Genomic DNA, 19,096 nt, shown 5'->3' on the forward strand with positions numbered 1-19,096 from the left:
CAGTCATTATATGTTCCCTTCTTCTTCCTCCTCAGATTCTTTAATGACAAAAAGGCATGCAATGTATTCTGTATACTTAAAAAGAGAAATCATCATGCATTTTCCCAGTCATGATAAGAGGGTCCGGTGCACAATTATCTCACAGCTAAATGATAATTACAGTGTAACTGCCAACCCAGCAATTATGGTGCCATTTAAGCAAGGAGACATGCTATTGTAAAACTTTTTGATTGTCCCTATTTTGTAGAAATTCATTTCAATACCTTCATAGAGATTATAAAGTTACTAGTTATTTTTGTCAGATCGTGATAGCTACACCACGACTTGTTCCAACCCGTAAGACTTTCATTTGTCCAACTCTTTACACTGATACGCTTTGCCTTGAAAAATGAAGGAAAATATTGCATAGATAAAAACAGGCAGTGCTCCAAGTTTATTGTTTATTTAGAGTATTTTTTTAACCTGCTCTTCAACTGAAATAACTCACAGAGTAGCTTACATATAATTAATGAAAGCAAATCTCCTACCCACAGACTTTTGTGTTATTTGCAAGGAAAAAAGGATGAGAAGGGAAGAGGGGGGAAACAAACTCAAGTGTCAATTTTTCAAGTTAAATGGTAGTTCTCTTAAGTGACGAGCTGTAATGGAATCTGTTTTGGGACAGGAGGGAGTGCATTGGACTTGGTATCTCTGCAGAACCAATGGCACAAGTCCTCTCCCACCATTGCAGCCTGGGTGAGCATGCAAGCTAAACCTGTGATCTATTTTGGCAGACTTTTTGCTTATTCCCTAACCATGGAATTTGCAGCTGCTTCATTCCATTAGCTCTCACCTCATACAAATTGCAGTATTCCAAACAGCAGGCCACTTGAATTAGCTGGAAACCTAGGTCTGACATTGCAACACTGAGCCCGAAAATCTGCCTCAGATTTGGCAAGGAATTGTTCCGAACTTCCGTTAATTTTTATTTCCTTACTTCAGTTTGATTTAAGCAAGTGACAGGATGAGGTTGTAAGGTTATAGAATGGCTCCCCACTTTCTCCTTATGGAGCCTTAAGCAAAAACCAAATCATACAGCCGCAACTTGACTAAACAGTCAATTTACTGGATTTAGTACCAAGGTTAGATTCTAAAAAAACACACCAAAATGAAAAGATAGATTTTACTAATAATAATTAAAATAGGAGCATAAAATAGAACCAATTTACCAAGAGGTAAATGGAACAGGAAAAATACTGTTAAGAATACAATAGCATTTGGGAAACATGAAAAAAGATAAGGCTAAACTAGCCTAGTCTAATATATTGCTACAATCCAGGACCCCGCCTGGACAAAGGTGTCAGGAAGGTAAGGAAGAAAAGGTGAGGAAGGGAAGGGAAGATGGGCAATTTATACTTTTCAGGTTAGCAACTGGCCTGAGTCCTCACAGCCAATCAGAATACTGTGATTTTCCAGAACTGAGAGTGTACAGTGTCACTTCACAGCTGAGGAATTTGTCCAATTAACAAACTCTGCCATCTTTGGTCTTGAAACCCTGTTGCAGGTAAGATAACACATGTACAAGCCAAGAAAGCATTAGCAAGAGAAAGAAACTGATTTCTCATGAGTTCACTTCTTTATGCAGAAGACTGAGCTCCCAACAGAAGCATCTTCTTTGTACAAGGTCTAGTGCAACAACCAAACAGGTGGGAAATGGTACTCTGTGTGAAAAAGATCCCTGCAGGTATAAAGCTAGCACAACAAGGAGTGCTAGAACCTTTCTCTCTTATGTGCTAAATTAAAACAACAACAACAACAACACCCCGATTTTTGGGTTTTACAGAGTGTGCCTTCAAACTGATGTCACCACACACACTTGTAAGTAGTTCTTCAACCACACCAGAACTTTGCCACTACATTTTGCTGCTTGAGTAGACTGAACCTGAATTTTGGCCTTTTGGTGAAATCAGGAAATAGGTTTTACTAGGAATCATATCTGCATAAATGAATATGTCCTGTATTTACTGCCTTTCAACATTCCAGGGAGTTTAACTAACAAAATCATTTATTTTTGGAGGGGTAGTTATTGGTTTTGTAGTTATTGGTTTTACATCTTAGTAGCATGAAGAGTAAGGGGAGGGGCAGTTTTTAGAAAAATAAACTGTTGGAGATCTGTTTTGAGTAATGACGCCATGCAGTCTCAATGTGAGTCCAAAAAGACACTCCAGCCTCACAGTTGCTTCCTCTCAGCAGAAATTATCTCTATGATTTCTCCTTCACTGAGCAGCTGAGAGGATGATATCATCTAGACTCTGAAAAGTAAAATAATGATGACTAAATATATGCTTCACTATAATGCTGAAAATTGCTTTTTAGCAGCTTCCTGTATAATATGCAAGTGGTGTACACTCTGCTCCTTTTTGGAATGCCAAAAAGAACCCTGATTCAGCTGTATGTGTGTGTTTATACATCCATACACACACAGCTTTGATGGATAATTTTACCCTCTGTGAACATGACTCTGAAGCTTGTTTATTTAAAAGTAATTGCCACTGTGTTCAATAGGACGCAAAACCCTTGTAATGGTGATTAAGATTAAGACTGGATCAATTCTTGAATTCGACTCAGGGGTTGCCAACCCTGTGTTTTCAGATGCCACGGCGGTGATAAATACTTCCAGTGGTACCCCTGGACAGATGCCCCAGACTAGGCATGGGCTAACTTGGCCCTCCAGATGTTTGGGGACTACAACTCCCATCACCCTAGCTAGCAGGACCAGTGGTCAGGGATGGTGGGAATTGTAGTCCCAAAACATCTGGAGGGCCAAGTTTGTCTATGCCTGCCCCAGACTCTGAGTTTCTTTCTTTTTAAGTATATTTCTAGCCCTCCTAGAAATAAAGTTATGGGGCAAAATTGCAGGTACATTCTAAGAAATTTCTATGAATTCTCCAGCTCAGATTGAAATGTAAGCTGGAAAAGAATTATGGCTTCCTTGGCTGACAAATGCTTTGCAGGACCAGGAGAGATATCTGCCCTGAGACCCATGGGTATAGGGCGGTATATAAATTCAATAAATCATCATCATCTGCCCATTCTGAGACTTTCTGTGGGGTCTCAAAGGCTGTGTTGGTTTAGTATCTGGCCGTAGCTGTCAGTTGCTATAGCAGCCAGTTTAGCCTCAGGCTGCCGAGAGAAAAACCAAGAACTGGGGAATCCATATCATTCACGTCCACTACAGGAGATGGACATGAACTCTGGACTTTAATAAGGTTGATTTTGAGGAACTACTGGATGAAATGGTCAGAAATGTGGGATGCATTATTACTAGTTAATTACGACATTTTCCTGTTGCCTAGAAAAGACACACAGGGGAATGTGGCTCCATACAGGGAGGACTTCCTATCATACCTACTCTGAAGCTTCCTCCCCCTGTGTGTGACCAGGTAGATGGATGTGACTGTAGCTGACCAGATAAATGGGCTAGCCATTCAACCATCTCTCTCTTGGACTCTTACTCTTGGTCTCCTGGCTCTTAGCCAACACATGGCTCAACCGTCACATAGGATGGAGCCCACAAGTAGAAAGCCTGAGATGTAGCTCAGACTTCTTTTTACTGTAACCACAAGATAAATCCAGCCTTCAGATTACTGCTTTGAACTAAATGTAAGTAAAACCTTATTCTTACTTTTAAAGAAGACTGTTGTGTGTTGTTGTTGCTGTTAGAGGGAAATAAAGGGGAAACTTACCAGGAACAATCCAGACTGGACAAGCCAGACTAGATTGCTTAATTAAAGGATTCTAATGAATCATCAACTTGCTTCCAACAAGTTGCAAAGGGAATGTACTCTGCTGTTTACTCGCTAGTGTGAGTGAGGAGAGATGGTATCAAAACAATATATCGTCTCCTATCTTCCTTAACATCCCCACAAGAAATAGTCAAAGAGAAGAGAGTCCAAGAGGGATGGGAATTTCTTAAAGGTGAAATATTGAAGGCGGAAAGGCAAACAAATACACCAAGAAAGAAAAATTGGAGGCATCTATAGGAACCGGTGTAGCTGCATAAGGAGTTTACAAATGAGCTGAGATTTAAGAAGGGCATGTATAAGAAAGGGGGAATCATGAAGGCAGAGTATACACAGTTGCAGGGAGAAGGTCAGGTAGGCCATAATATACTCCCAACATGCTTACTTGTGGCTTCAAGTAATACATATGTTCAACTTTGACCTTAGACATGGTCACAGGTAATACTTGTGTGTGCCTTTCATCCCAAGTAACAAGTCTGTATGACTTTTACTGAAAACTGAAAACTTACTTAACCAATCATCTCCTCTTCAAATTCATCAATTCAGGTATGATATATCCTTTCCTGGACTTTTTCTTTTCTAACTTATGTTCTGTGCTCCATGCCTGACCACCTTTTGATTTGTGAAGACTTTATGGAGCTGGTTTCACCATGGTATGATAATGCAGAGTTAGCATTGGAAAAGTCACTGTTCATCCACGGATGAGCTGGCTTCAAAACTGCTGTGCCATCAATACTGAAATAATTTATTCACTAATTTGTTTTTAAATAAGATAAGTGGACAAGTGATATTGATGGATCACTAACACATCACCTGTTTTCACAATCATCATTAAGAAGTCTAGATGGATTGCTGAAATGATTCAATAGTGAGATGTCCTATGAAACCAGGGAAGCAATAATTTTGTCATTGCTGTATCTAGAGGTTGCATTAAAAGAAATTTATCAGATAATACCACCCTGTTGCTTTGTCTTTAGATCTCGTGACCCAACTTTCCTTAGCTAAGGCAAGCCATTGGTACTCACTTTGTAAACTGGCTTCTATGCCAAAATGCATACTTGTAAAATCAAGATATCACGAGTCTTTTTGTGTTTAACACCAAACCCTGAATAACAAAGCTCATTGTGTTGACAAGCATTGCTGCATGGTGAATATTTAATAGAATGATAATAGAGGCTTATAGCAGAGATTTCATGTAATCTGCAATAAATTGGATGGCTTGTTTTCAAGGAATCATGTGCTGTGCTGGGGACCTGGGTGCTTCTCAGATGGCCTTTGTGTATTGCCATCTGCTTTTAAAAGAGTAATAACCTACCTAGCCTCCAGCTATTTTGCCAGTGACTCAGGAAATTGGATAGCACCACTTTCTGCTCTTGCCATAAACACAAACAATAGCTTTTAAAATTACAAGGCAGTATGATTTCCCTGTGTGGCAGCCACCTGGTTAAACTGCTGTAGTCCATGGGGAGGGTATAAAGGGATACGGAACAGGAGAGTAGCTTATGGGTCTTAGACTCTCCAGTCGAGCATGTCACACCTGCAGGATCCGGCTGAAAAGTCAGCAGAATGTAGCAATGATTTATGTGGCCACCACAAGTATCCTCCCTGTCATTCAAAGTGCACAGCATAAATACTAAGCAGCAAGGAATTGTAAACTGTACTGCTGGGGAAGCCATATTCACTGTTTCTGACAGCATAACCCTTTATGCCACTCATATCCTGGTTCAGAGACTTACCACAAATGTGAAAGCCATTGCAGTAGAAAGTTGGTGTATCCTTTTCTTCATATTATATAACACTACAAGCTTCATGCCTGTGGTTGCTTGTAAATTGAAAGGACCCCCCCCCCCAAAAAAAGTGCAGTTTTGAAATCTGTGATTAAAATGGGTGCAGTTTGGAAGGGTTCACTCTGCCATCTTGATTCAAAATGATTTCCAACTGTATCCAAAAATAAACAAACACTTGATCTCAGGAACCACCATGCAGAATTTGGTCTTGATATCTTCAGAGGTGTCCTGCAAACAAGCAAACAGCTTTCCAAAATATATAGCGGGTGTAATGCAGGAGTTCATGAATGTCTATATGCACAAAAGCCAGACTTATAATTTCCCCACCTCCTTTCCCCCCAATAATGCTATACAACAGGGGTGGCGAACCTTTTTCAGACCAAGGGCCACATTATCAGCTGCACAACTTTCCAGGGGCCGCATGCCAATGGTGGGTGCAGCCAGAGGCAGAAATAACTGAAGTAACAAATGCAAAAGTTAGCATTGTATGGTAGGCTAGTTTCTACACACATCCCTCTCTAGCCTTCCTCTAGGAAACCAAGAAACATAAAGGTTCAAGAACATGCTCTTGCTAGGCAAAAACACGCAAAGGAGGGTATAGAGTTGATGATGGGTGTGGTCTGGGGAGAAAGGGTGTGGCTTTGGAGGGGTGTGGCTTGGGGAGATACCTGGGGACCTGATGGGGCCATTTATAACATCATTCTTCACTGTATGTTTTTAAAAACCCATGCTTATATGTATGTATGTTTGTGTAGGAACTAGTTGACTGGACCAAAGGGGAAATTTAAATTAATTACACTGCTCGCTTTTGCCTCTGGACCCAACCAACACTGGCATGCAGTCCCCAGAAGGTTGACTTGCCCTTTATCGTACTTCTTCAGTAATACAGGTTGCTTAAACTCAAATGGCTGAGCCAGCAAAATGGGCTCTTCGTTGTAAGCTGCAACTTTTCAGCGTACACATCGGAGGGGGGAGGAGCACAGCCATGTATTTTCACTCTCATTTACCTTGGGTAAATATTGTCATCCTTCAGCAGTTGCCTTTGGTAACAATTGCCAGTCTTCAGCAGTCCAAAAGTCACAAATTGTGCTTAAGGAAGTAAAGCGAGCAGGGCATGAATGACACAGATTCTAATGGGGTTATGTGCAAGGCACTACAAATATTTGCTTTATTTTCATTCAAGATTCAAGATGACACCACATTGTATTTCTAAGCATTCCTTTGGTGCCCAGATTATGGGTTTCTCTGCTCTGTAATACAGTCTCATGATGCCACAGTGCAAATAAAAACCAGTGCCCCCTGTACTCAGCATTCGCAGAACAGATATGAATATAGAGGAGAGTACATTCTCAATTTCTTTCAAGTTGCACAGATGATTCCTAGGGAAGTATCATGGGGATATGGGAAAATGTCCCTTTTGCCTTGTATTAGGTTTTTGCGTCCATTTTCAAGTGCTATGTCGACTAAAGCATATACACCATAAGAGCTAAGTGGAGCCTCTATTGTTCAGAGACAGGGTATCTGTGCAAATAATATAGGACAATCAAGAGAAACAGAATAGGGATAATGTGTTCATGTCCAACATGCATTGCATCTGAGTGATGACAGATGAAACCTGGTAGTGGTGTGAAAAGGGAATACTGGATAGATGGACCTTTGGTTTGATCCAAAACCCTTCTGTGTGCATCAGTTTTCAAATTATTGACAGCAGGAGTGTGGAACCTATGACTGCTCAGATGGTTTCCAGATGTTCTAAGACTCCAACTTCCATTGAACCCAAACAACATGCTCAATGGTCGGGAGGATAGGAATTGTAGCCGAGCAATAACTGGAGGGCCACAAGTTCCCCCACCCCTGATTTAGAGTTTGGAGTGGAAGGTCTATTGAAATAATAACAACAACAACAACCTCCTGCCCTTTCTCTGACTATTGTAGTGGGCCAGGAGTCAGTTTGCCTGCTGAACAGCAGCCTGAAAGGAGAGAAGGCAGAGTGACTCCCCCTTCAGCTGTTCAGCCTTCAAGGACATGGAGGAACAGGCGATGATGAGAACCAGCTGGCTTCAGACTTCTTAAACCATATGCTTGTAGTGGGTGGAGCTAAAACCAGAGCCACCTCTTCTCTCTCCTCCATTAGTCTACCCAGAGGCTGCTGGGAAAGAGAGAGGTGGCTCCTTCCTGAGGTCTGAACTTACTGCTTGCATAAGGCTTTTGAAATAAGGCCTAGGGTCATATGAAATTTAGCCAAGGACCCCCTGATATCTCTTCCAGTTTTATAAATGCTATCCCTTTTGTTGTGCATCTGCATCATTTATATGATATGGAACCACTGAGTTATCACAGAGGCTCTCATGCACTTCTCCAAAGAAGTGCTAATCTGGTAGCAGGCTGCTGCTTACTTAATGTGCTTTCTTATCATGTTACAGTCACACTAGGGGTCTAATTTAGAAACTCCTCTAGTGTGAATAATTCTCCTTTCTTTTCACACTGTCAGCTGAGAATTGTTATAACCCTGGAGATTTTCTTTATTAAAGTGCCATCTAAGAATGCAGCATATGAGGAACACTGCCGGCAGATTTTTGAGCAAACAGAACATTGGAATGCTAGAATGACCTAGCCCATCCCTGCTAGGATTGAGGGTCCCAGGAAAGCATGCTGCAGTACAGGTACCAGCTAGCAGGAAGATATGGAGGTGGGTAAGGCAAAGTAAGGCTTGGACAAGGCAATAGCGCACCCACTAAGGACATCATAATAACAAGAACCTGGTCAAGTTACATCCAGCAAGATAAGGTCCCAGTAGGTGAGGCAAGATAGACTAAGCAGAACCCATCAGAACCTTGGACAGAGCACTGGCTGAAAAGGCTTTCGCTTATAGCGGGGATGGACAACCTGCATCCCTCCACATGTTCTTGGACTCCCATCAGTCTCAGCAAACATGGACAATTGTCACTGATGAGGGGACTCATAGTCCAGTAACTTTCAGAGGGCCACAGGTTCCTGATCTCTGATCTATAGTAAGAAGAGCTTCTGTTTCAACAAGGCGTAGCAGCCAGCCTTCCTCTGCCTTTAGCCCCACTCCCTTCTGTGAACCTGCCTAAGACCTTGAAATACAGTTGTCTTATTGTGCAGTCATTGGTTCCTATGCTGTTGACATGGCAGGGAGCATGTCCTCTTCCATGATGTGTCTTGGAGAAGATGATGATGACTCTTCAAGAGGTGTCCCCCTCCCCTGCCCAGGACTTCTTCTGAGTTTGAGGGGTGCCAGGGCCAGAGAACATAGCATGAATCTGATAAAGAGCAAAGATGTTAAAAAATCTGGGGTATAGCCTTCTTAGCTCTTCAAATTGCACAGCTGCATTGGCCCCCAATGAGTTTCTGAGCCCAATCCCAAGTTCTGGTTCTAACCTATAAAGGCTCATGAGGCTCAAGATGCCAGTACTCCGAGGCCTGCCTCTCCTCATATGAACCAACCCAGACCCTTCATTTGTCATCTGAGGCCGTTCTCTGTGTGCCCCATCCCATCTTGTACATAGCAGAGAAACTGCCTTTTGAAAAATTAACTTGCAGTGGAGCACACCGAAGCTAAATCATTGACAAATCCACTAACACATTTGTGATGAGAATAAGTACACTTCTTTCACGTTAAGAAAAAAGAGAGTAGCTTATACAACAGCAGGTATAAAGAATTAATGAACTGCAAATTCCTTTAGGGTAAGGGACACGTTCAGACATTTGAAAAAACATCATTCCAACATCGACTACAGAAGGCTTTCATTGTGTGAGAGACAACCATACAAGGCTACACTGATAGATACAAAACACAGATACCTGGTTTAGGAAGATTAAGAGATTGTAAACTAAAGGCTAGTTTACAAATGCATATTCATTGTTGCCTGACTATAGCAATCTGTCAAAAAGGCATTGCCTCAGTGTTTTTGTACTTACAGGATGTTTCTCACAGGAGAATTATGAGAACCAAACTATGGCTGTTGTAGAATATATTTTGTCAAAACACATCAGAGAGTTGCACTTTCTGAATATAATCTCCATATGGCACTGCTTTGAGGTTCACCTCTTTTCACCTTTACTGTTCCATGTGTAAAGTCACCACTACATAACTAACACTATGCAAGTACTTATAGTTCTTCCCAGCTGGCTAATTAGCTAAAATATGTCAAGATTGAAATCAGTGAAGCTGGTGAGAAGTTGCATTCAGAACACCACACCCACATTTAGTAGTGGAGTGTTTCCCAAACTTGGGACTCCATCTGTTTTTGGACTACCGTTCCCATCATCCATAGCTAGCAAGACCAGTGGTTAATAATAATAATAATAATAATAATAATAATAATAATAATTCATTATTTATACCCCGCCTATCTGGCTGGGTTTCCCCAGCCACCCTGGCAGCTTCCAACAAAATATTAAAATACAATAGTCTGTTAAAAATTAAAAGCTTCCGTAAACAGGGCTGCCTTCAGATGTCTTCTAAAAGTCTGGTAGTTGTTTTTTTCTTTGACTTCTGGTCAGAGGGCATTCCACAGGGCAGGTGCCACTACCAAGAAGGCCCTCTGCCTGGTTCCCTGTAACTTGGTTTCTCGGAGCAAGGGAACCACCAGAAGGCCCTCAGCTCTGGATCTCAGTGTTCGGGCAGAATGATGGGGGTAGAGATGCTCCTTCAGGGACTGAGGCCTTTAGGGCTTTAAAGGTCAGCACCAACACTTTGAATTATGCTTGGAAACGTACTGGGAGCCAATGTAGGTCTCTCAAGACCGGTGTTATGTGGTCTCGGTGGCTGCTCCCAGTCACCAGTCTAGCTGCTGCATTCTGGATTAGCTGTAGTTCCCGGGTCACCTTCAAAGGTAGCCCCACATAGAACGCATTGCAGTAGTCCAAGCGAGAGATAACCAGAGCATGCACCACTCTGGCAAGACAGTCCACAGACAGGTAGGGTCTCAGCATGGGTACCATATGGAGCTGGTAACCAACTGCCCTGGCTCAGAATTGACCTGCATCTCCATGGACAGCTGTGAGTCCAAACCTTCATGGGCACAGTTACCCCATTCAGGACCAGGGAGTCCCCCCCACCTGCCTGCCTCCTGGTTCAGAGATTATGGGAATTTTAGTATTAAATAAGCTGAAGACCCAAGTTTGGGAAAGCACTGTAGTAGTGGCACACATATTGGGATGAAGGCACTCTCCCAACACCAATGTTGCTGCTGCTTATCTTGAGGGTGATAAGGTAGCAGTAAGGTTGGGACGGTTTGGTGCATTGGCAGTTGTGCTGAATGGTGGTGGTGCTTCACCAATGCTTCTCCAATCTCACTATTGTTCTGTTCCATTTCTATCCAGGTAAGATCAAACCTTTTTATCCAGGTAAGATCAAACCTATCCATTCTGAAGGAAATCAGCCCCGAGTGCTCACTGGAAGGACAGATCGTGAAGCTGAGGCTCCAATACTTTGGCCACCTCATGAGAAGAGAAGACTCCCTGGAAAAGACCCTGATGTTGGGAAAGATGGAGGGCACAAGGAGAAGGGGACAACAGAGGACGAGATGGTTGGACAGTGTTCTCAAAGCTACCAGCATGAGTTTGACCAAACTGCGGGAGGCAGTGGAAAACAGGAGTGCTTGGTGTGCTCTGGTCCATGGGGTCATGAAGAGTCGGACACGACTAAACAAGAACAACAAGCTCTGCTACTACACTTGCCATTCTTTCTATTAGTGTTCCCAAAAGCTGTGTGATTTTATTTCTTAAAACACCAAGGGTTGTATGTAATGTAAAGCTAAGTTCAAGTCACTTAGTGGTTGGTACACTCACCAGCAGAACATAGCTGCATAAGAGAATGCATAAGCTGGTTGCTGGTAACTTTTATGCACAATAGATTGTGCAATCAGTTGCACAATGAGTTTCTGCTAGCGCAACTGTTACACTGCATTCCTCTGTTGTGCAGCATAAAATCTCACTTCCTTGATAGCACAACTGCCCTTACACTAGCAGACAGAGAATGCTAGCACAATCCATAGTGGACATTTATCATTTTTTGTCCCAGTTTTCCACATCTGAAATAGTAGTTTGTAACTTAAGTAACAGATTGGCTGTCTATTCTGGCTAGAGTATTAAGAAGCATCTAAAGGATACAGCAGAAGTTATAGTACTGGGTAGCCTGGGGAAGAATATTTGGCTTTATAAAAAGTTAATTTTTGCAGACATATGCTGTTGAGTAAACAAAATGCAACAATAAACTTTTTTTAGTGGATAATAACTGAACTCATACTGTGGTGCCTTTTTCTTTGTCTTGCCTATGGATTCATTTTCTAGTTTTTCTTTATGTTTTCACATAAATTCATTTGCCTGGCATTTTATTAGAGAAGTAATAGAAATTCATAAAAACAGAGCATCGAAAAGAATATTAGATCTATATTTCTTAATAAAATAAGAGCATTGATAATAGAGAAACTGGGAGAACAAACAAACACAGCAGCTGTGGAGTCACATATAATCGAGAGCCAAATGGTTTTTGCCTTCAAACGCTAAATCAGGATCCTATAATGTCAGCAACAAAGACAGGCATTTCAAATGGAATGTACAAGTAGGGGAATCAGTTCTAATTAGGGAGTGGTATCTAAATCCCAAAGGTTGTTTGAAGTCCATTGAGATTTCTTTTGTGAAGTCGTATAAAGTTCTTGATGGAACAAGGCAATTATAAATATGTGAAAGAGGAATGAAGCCCCATTGAAAACAAATATTCATGGTTATGATAAAGCTGTTGGTCAATTAGGTTAACCTTGTGGATTTTTTTTGGGGGGGGGTCTGGGAATCATTGGCCCATTGCTCAGTCCCTGTATTCTTAGTCAACTAACAGGATAAGAACAGAACAAATCCCTGCTAGATCAGGTCGGTGGCCCAACTAGTCCAGGACTCTGTTCTCACAGTGACCAACCAGTTGTCTATGGGAAGAAGAAGAAGAGTTTGGATTTGATATCCTGCTTTATGGCTGGACCATAAAGGCTGATCACCGAAGAATTGATGGTTTAGAATTATGGTGCTGGAGGAGACTCTTGAGAGTCCCATGGACTGCAAGAAGATCAAACCTCTCCATTCTGAAGGAAATCAGCCCTGAGAGCTCGCTGGAAGGGCAGATCGTGAAGCTGAGGCTCCAATACTTTGGCCACCTCATGAGATGAGAAGACTCCCTGGAAAAGACCCTGGTGTTGGGAAGGATGGAGGGCACAAGGAGAAGGGGACGACAGAGGCCGAGATGGTTGGACAGGGTTCTCAAAGCTACAAACATGAGTTTGACTAAACTGTGGGAGGCAGTGGAAGACAGGAGTGCCTGGCGTGCTCTGGTCCATGGGGTCACGAAGATTCGGACACGACTAAATGACCAAACAACAAATCCAGCTTTATCACTACCCGAAGGAGTCTCAAAGCGGCTAACAATCTGCTTTCCCTTCCTCCCCCACAACAAACACTCTGTGAGGTGAGTGAGGCTGAGAGACTTCAGAGAAGTGTGACTAGCCCAAGGTCACCCAGCAGCTGCAGGTGGAGGAGCGGAGACGCGAACCCGGTTCACCAGATTACGAGTCCACCACTCTTAACCACTACACCATGCTGGGAAGCACACAAGTAGGACCAGAGCATAAAAGCACTCTCCCCCTCTGGGGATTTTCAGTAACTGGTTTTCAGAAACATTCTGCTTTCAACAGTGGAGGCAGAACATAGCCAGTATATAGGCAGAAGGTCTTTAATTTAAGATATGTTCCCATTTGGGGTACTGCAGAAGCTCTGCCAAGCTCTCTTCTGATCTGTGTGCAAAAAAATAAGGTACATTATTCACAATTCTAGTTCTGGAAAAGCGAAAGAAAGGGGAAAGTAGTTCATGTGGGACAAAATGAGAGAGGGTTTTTAAGCAAAAAAAAATCAGAAATGAGTTTTTATTTTTTAATCAGATAAAACATTGATTAATCTGCAAAGCTGTGCAATTAATTGGCTAGAAAAAAATCTTTAACTATTTGAAGCAAGTCTTGTTAGAAAGAACCTGGGTCATGTATCTAAATAGATAAATGGCATCCCACTTTGACAGCTGCCTCTCAGAGCCATTTGTTGAAAAAGGTTCCATTCCATTGTAGTGGCTGGGGCTTATGCCAGAAATAAAACTTTCAGAATCAAAGCCAGAGTCAATCTAGGAATTCTCCAGCATCTAACCTTTGGCTTATAGCTTACAGCATGCCAGTTTTTAAGAGTATATTTGAGAAGATGTTCACTAGAAACTTCTCTCTGTGTGTGTTACTAGTTTAAGTAACACCAGAAAATAAAGCATTAACTCTGAAGCCATTGATCAGCCTTGGGCCAATATCAATTTTAAGGGAGAATTTGCTGCAAACGCATGTTAGATTTAGCTTTGGTTGTTTTTAATGAAAGAAAACAATGTTTTGCTTTATTTGTAGTGTGAGGGAAGTGGTACACTACAGTAATAATCTTTTTCATCTTGACATTGCATGGGTGAATCAGTAGATGCCCTACTTTCCTCCAGAAATTTGCTTTTAAAAAATTATTTGGCTGAGATTAATTGAACATACTGAATACCCTCCAACATTTCACAGCTGAGACTAACCAGTGACCCACTTAGTTCTTTATGGAAACCTTTCTAAATACATTTCTCTCATGTGGTGAACATCTATCTAGTAGGCACACAATGTACGCATGTATCTAAGAATGCAACTTCATAGTCCTTAAACTGTGTTGCTGTCAAGACCCAACCTTGATGATCCTCCTTGTGCTTCTTAAGTCTGCTACAAATTAAGCAGCCGATTTGGAGCAGGGTGGGGAAGGGGGAAGCTGTAAGTTGGGACTTCCATCAACCAATGCTGGCCAATGTGATGGAAATTGGAGGGCCACAGGGATCCCACTCCCATTTTAAAGAAAAGAAAAGAAAATATCTGGATTACAACATAGCAATTTCATCTTTCAGTCTTTAATATTTTTAATGAGGGAAGAACGTGACTATGTTTTGCATCCTGATCTGTGGCTGAAAATTGATTCGCATGAGGAGAACACATTGAAAGAGGACCACGAGGGTGTGGCACATAGCCCCATCCCCACTGGCTGCACATTTAACAAGTCATGTAAACACACAGAACTACTCTTGCACACATAGAACTACAGCGGTACTTCGGGTTACAGACGCTTCAGGTTACAGACTCGGGTTAAGAACTTTGCTTCAGGATGAGAACAGAAATTGCACAGCAGCAGCGGGAGGCCCCATTAGCTAAAGTGGTACCTCAAGTTAAGAATAGTTTCAGGTTAAGAACGGACCTCCAGAATGAATTAAGTTCTTAACCCGAGGTACCACTGTACACCTCATGTTTGTATTATGACAAAAGAGAGAACCAAAACACTTCTACAGTTAACAGGACAATGCTGTGTTTATTATTTAGAGATCATTAATTAAGAATATTCTAGATTTGGAGGTCTGTTTCCTACTCCTATTTTAGAATTGCTTTGGATGAATCTATTTAGTAAGTGGTGAGGAATGCTTTTAGTCTTATGCCCAGGGCCAGAAATGAAAATGGGCAGAGCAACAGATATGGCTTTACATTTGTCCAGTAGACTACACAGCCACACAAAAGCCAGCTTTTCTCTCCTTGCAGGCAAACAAAAGGCATCATCACAGCTCAAGAATACATTTCAGGTAAAAGCACCTAACAAGGGTGTGGAAGAGAGCTGGTAAGAAGGGTGGCCTGAGGAGAGGTGGCCTGGGCAGAGTCCTGGGGGTTGCATAGAGAGGTCTGTGTTAGCAGAGTGGCTGGAATGTTGTTGGCATCCATCTGACTCAGGAGACAATGGAGGAGTGCTGCTTTGGGGGTGAAGACAAACCATTGGAGAGTGACAGCACTTATTGTGGCTGTTGAGTCTGATAAGAGAAAGGTGTGTTTTGTTGCATCTGGGGCACATGGAGGCACCTGGTTGTGCTTCTGCAGATGCACCATGGTGTTTTCTCTCTCTGTGCTCCTCCCAGCGGTCATTTCTTCTCTGGCCACTGCTGTGGATATGCAAGCTGACTGTCTGTGGGGATTCCCACACAGTGGGGTTGATGTTGGCAGCCTTCATGTCACATTTTCAGGCATCTTTGTAACCCATAGTTGGTCTGGTGCTTGAAGCCAGCTCCCTGTAGAGCATGACCTTGGGGATCCTGCCATCTTGGAATCCAGAGGTGGGGGGAACTGATAATTTACCAAACAAAAGAGGACACAATTTGAGGAGAAATAAGCAGGATGGTTTGTCTTATTTAAGCCAGATCTACAACGGGGGTAAACATCTTCAGAACTACTGCTCCCCACAACTACTACAGCTGTCAAATCCCAGTTGTCTTTGTCACTGACGGCTAAACTAGTTAGGACCTCCAGCAAACCAGTCTGCTAGCCCCAAGACCAGTAACAAAATTAACTCCTTAAGCCACACACTGAATGTTCCCTACTATTGTACTTAAGACCCTGGACCCGAGGTCTTTCCCACCACAGTTTAGTAAAAATGTATTGCTTTGAATGAATATCAGTGCCTCTCTATCTACCACACTGAATAGGGAGTTGGTCTCACCATACTTGCCTGCCTTTTTATTAAGCAAAGTTGTCGTGCTTTGTTTCCTTACAATTAAACTAATCTCATATTTCATTGCTCCTGGTTGTATGAAATAGTATTACAGTTAAAGGAGAATTTGCATAATGCCTTAGAAGGCCTTAATAGCTATAATAATTTCCATCTACTACGGGGTATTTATAATATATATTAAACTGAAACATTTTTTGTATAAAAGGATTATTAAAACCTCACTCCCAATCATTAAAGGAATGAAAAATATTTGGAAGGTTATGTTTTGCAATTCCTGCCCCCCCCCCTTCAGGCTGTCAAACAACTAGAACACCTTTAGTTGTATTACAGTTGCCTTTCAACCCATTAATCAGTTGCTTAATTGATTAAATTTAAATATGCTTACAAACATATTACCCAAACCTCAATCCTAGTGACTTTCTGAGAAACTGAAGAGCTTAAAATTTAATAAACAAAAATGACAAATGCCATTTTTATGCTTCATTTTTCATACCTTCTTACTGTTAATACCCTAACCAACTCTATATTTAACTAGCCGATTGACATTAAAACTTGTCTGCAATTAAAATTTGCCATAGTCACACTGATGGATCAATTTATCAATCCAACTAATATTAATCATCATGACTAATGTGTTGTGTGGAATCATTGTTTTGGGTTAGGACTGGGTTTTTCGAAATTGTAATCATTGTGTTATATTTTTATGTGCTGTAACCCACCCAACAACCCATTGCACTAGTAGTTTTGATTCAATTAATGTCCCTGACTATGTTTAAGTAGAGAGGGGATATAAACCTTGGTTGATTATCTACAAAAGATGTTTAGAGGGTATTTGCAGGCTTCTCCAATGGTGTTTCAAATATCTGTGATTTCACAGATGTGTGCGGTGCCTTGGAACGTAACCCCCATGTAAACTGGAAGTTGCCTGTACAGTGGTACCTCAGGTTAAGTACTTAATTCATTCCGGAGGTCCATACTTAACCTGAAACTGTTCTTAACCTGAAGCACCACTTTAGCTAATGGGGGCCTCCTGCTGCGCCGCCGGAGCCTGATTTCTGTTCTCATCCTAAAGCAAAGTTCTTAACCTGAAGCACTATTTCTGGGTTAGTGGAGTCTGTAACCTGAAGTGTATGTAACCTGAAGCGTATGTAACCTGAGGTACCACTATATAGAAGAAACCTCAGTTGGCGGCTTAAATTATGGTACATTGTCCTCAGAATACAGTTACTTCAGAACCAATTTTGTCACAAGATGCATTAAAGCATGCAGAAGTATACGAGTGAAGTTCACAAAAGTATGCAGCTGCTCTTGAAGAACGGGTTGCATGTGCTATGTAAAATCACTTCTCCATCTCTTTCACTGCTCATTAGCTACTCATAGCATGTATCTGAGGCAAACCATTCTTTAAAGTGTTTGGTATTGTTTTGTTATGATCCAGGATCCCTTTTAATTTGTAAGTGCCTGAACATTTGGTGCAGCTTTGTTTATTTTTAAAATTACTTATGAGCAGACTTGTCTTTTTTTACACCAGACTCGGTATGCTCTCCTGATAAGTCTGCTGTCTGCAGATGGAATTCTATTTCCAGTTCTGTTTTCCTGTCCCAAATCAATTAACTTCCACCTAAAATTTCTATCCAGTTATTTAATTTTCTTCTATAATATTAATTGGCTCCTGCAGATTTCTGTGAGAGAAAGTCAGGGGTTGCTCTTAATGATATTACCATGGCCACACACATTCTGGCAGGTCAGGGGTGAAATTTTGCTGTAACTTCAGCTAACTTTTTCCGACAGAATTAAATGGTTGCAATTCACTTCTATGGGAGAGAGCAGCTCCTTTCATCTGCTACTTCGATCAAGGGCCAAAGTACAGAGAGGGTGAGAGCAACAGTGTGGGTCCACATCTTTGATTCAATACTCAGCTATGTGTGATTCCACTGGTCTCTGTGGTCCAGCCTGCATGCAGAGACCTGGAAACCTTCATGAAGGTCCTGGAAACCTGAATGATCAATGTTCTAAGATAGCCTACACCTTTGGAAGGCTACATGCAAATACTTCACCACCTCAAACATTCATGCTAAGGCATGGGCAGCAGGGACAGAGCAAGGGGAGCCTCATATTGCCAGTAGAAAAGCCAGAGTAATGGCTGCACTTTGCTCTATCATGTGAGTTAAGGGGGCTAGTAAAGGAACTGAAGTTGGTGGGTGAAAACCTTCATCCACTACAGAGAAAAAACTCTGTAGTGGATCTTCCCTATTAGAGCCCATTTCTTAGACTGCATGACTGGGAAGCTGCAATTAGCCTTAGCTCATGTAGCCACAGCAAATATGCATATATGTACAATTACCATATATGGTGCTCTCCAGGAATTTCCTCCTTTTTCCTACACTTAAATGCTTTCTGAATAGGAAAACCATAAAGTCTGGTGTGCCTTTAAGTCTAGCCATATGTTTTGGGAAAGCAGTATTAGATTGCTTTCATTGCAAGTTGTTTGGCATGACTATTATTATTATTATACTATTACTATTTATTCACCCTCTGTTTTGCATAGGAAAGTTTTGATTTGTAGAAGCCCATGTATTGTCAATAAATTAAAGCTGGATCTTTTGGGTAGGTGCCTTGATTATATAAATTTTGTATGTGCATTCCATGGTATCTGTTCATTATCTGCTGTTCACATTTTATTAATGAAGCAACCCATCACCCCCCTACCAGCAGGCACTTAATTCCTTCCCAGAATGCATCTGCTTTCCACGGTGCTTTCAAAATCAGCTTTTCTTGCAGAATCAGCTTTTTAACAAAGCATCAGTTTCACGGGTCAATTAAATACCAAATACAGTTATTTCACAGTGGTGGATCCTTTTAAAGTGATTTCTCTTTTAAAACTGTGACAACATCTGCGATAACTTTGGAGGCGAGGAT

The sequence above is a fragment of the Podarcis liolepis genome (assembly GCF_965112155.1).
Source record: "Podarcis liolepis genome assembly, chromosome: 9".
Classification (NCBI taxonomy): domain Eukaryota; kingdom Metazoa; phylum Chordata; class Lepidosauria; order Squamata; family Lacertidae; genus Podarcis; species Podarcis liolepis.